This window comes from Tenrec ecaudatus, unplaced genomic scaffold (genome assembly GCF_050624435.1).
Source record: "Tenrec ecaudatus isolate mTenEca1 unplaced genomic scaffold, mTenEca1.hap1 Scaffold_672, whole genome shotgun sequence".
NCBI lineage: Eukaryota > Metazoa > Chordata > Mammalia > Afrosoricida > Tenrecidae > Tenrec > Tenrec ecaudatus.
Genome location: NW_027459562.1, coordinates 132,849 through 135,000, shown reverse-complemented (window position 1 = coordinate 135,000; position 2,152 = coordinate 132,849).

Here is a 2,152-nt window from a genome sequence, read left to right as displayed (position 1 = left end):
TGTGTGTGTGTGTGTGTGTGTGTGTGTGTGTGTGTGTGTGTGTGTGTGTGTGTGTGTGGGTGTGTGTGGGTGTGTGGGTGTGTGGGTGTGGGTGTGGGTGTATTTATTATTTAAAAAATTTTAAAATTGATTTCACCCGAGAGGAGATCTTGTCGCTAGAGGGAGGGGGTCGACCAGGAGTCCTGGCGGGAGATGGGCGCATGCACATTACACTGCGTAGGATCGACTGGCGTTCCCCTTTCCATCTCTTGATCTGATCTGATGTCCCGGATCGGTTCGGGGTTTCCTTCTTGGCATCTTATCACTGTCTCGAGATGTTTTCCTATTGATTGCATCCCTTGACTTCATTCAGACATGAAGGTGGGCGCTGCGTGGTGTGTGTGGAAAGGGTGGTGGGGGACAGAGTCGATACACACGTGGGTCGACCAGTAGCCCCGTCCGTCCTTTTGGTCAAGCGGTAAGGCATGTATGTCTTAATGTATCTTCTTTTAAAAAAATCGTTTTATTAGGGGCTCGCACAACTCTTATCACAACCCATACATCAATTGTGTCAAGCATATTTCATAATTTTATTAAAAAGACCCTGCCTGGCTTGTGCGCATGTCTGGCGCACATGCGCGTTAGGGCGCGCAGGGGCGACCAGTGCTCCCTCCTCCTCTCGGTCCCAATTTCCCCACACGTTTAGGTTAGTTTCGGGTTTTCTTTTATGCATCATCTGATCACTGATTGTCTCAAGGTGTTTTTTTTTCCTATTGATTTCATCATCAATTTACTTCATCGAGATACACTCACTCACTCACTCACTCACTCACTCACTCACTCACTCACTCACTCACTCACTCACTCACGCCAGTCACGCTACTGAGCAGGAATCCTGCGCTGACGAGAGCTCCGGAACCAGCAAATGGCCACCTGCTCTTCCTTGCAAGACGTTGAGCCTCCTCCAAAGAAGCAAACACAAGAAACTCCACTTCAGAGAAGAAATAACGTGTGGCATTAGGGCCCAGCCAAGAAGTTGGACCATCGCCAAGAATCAGCAGCTGGTCGGAGGAGCCACCGCAAAAGTGTGGAGAAACCCCATGAGAGAGACTTGACTGGGACAGTGAATACGTCAAAGAACCAGCCAAGTTGTCCGTTGAAACCTGGGTAGAGACAGACAGGCACTGACTTTTTAGAGAGCTAGGAACCAAGGAGACATCAACTCCTGCTCTGCTCTCTCCAACTCTACCCGGGGTGAACGCACCGATGAAGGCAATGCTTGTTGGGACTATGATGCTAGAATGATACGTGTGCAGAGCGCTGTTATTATGCTCATACTTATGATCACGCTTGCTTGCTCCAGTCCTTTTATCCTTTGGATTATTTTTGGCTGGTGTGATGTGTGTCTGCAGTGAATAAACCGAGCATTCGAAAACGTCTAAGAGCGTTAAGTAATTATTGGTGACGCCGCTGCTCCTGACGCGTGCATCAGGTTCACTCTTGGCTCCGTATTTGTTTTTATGGCTTCTGAGAGAATGGCTTGTGAGTGTGTGGCTCTTTCCTCTGAGAGCCTAGAGGAGGCCCTCCTTCCTGTGTGAGGTTTCTGTGTCAGTCAGTCTGTCTCTCTCAACCCTCCCTCCCTCCCTCCCTCCCTCCATCCGCCAGCTCTCTTCACAGAGGAAGAGGGCCTGGCTGCGGTGTAGAATTCGGCTTGCCCTTGCACATGTGCTCTATCTCTCCATCTATCTATATCTAATGTATCTATCCTCGCTGCTGTGCGCCTTCCCCCGGCGTGGGTCTTTGTGACCCCAGCGGCTACCTTGAGCCAAAGGGGTCGGAGAGGTCTTGTTTGAGCGAGCGAGCAAGCTAGCGAGCACTCCAACCCTGACTGTAGAGGTCTAGTTCTAGTTCAGAGTCCACTTGGCCGCTTCTCAAACCCAGCAGCCCCTCCCTCCCTCCCACCCTCCTATTCTTGTAAGGCGTCTGCTTTTCTAAAGGTGGGTTAAGGGCCGCAGCCTGCCCCCCCCCCCCCCCCGTAGAAGTCAGCCTGGTGGGTGGGGAATGTGGGAAGCCAAGCTTTCTCCCGAGTTTGTCTCTCCCCCAGGCATACATATCCCACTGAAAGGCCATTCACCCAAGGTAGGCATATCCCACTGAAAGGTCATTCACCCAA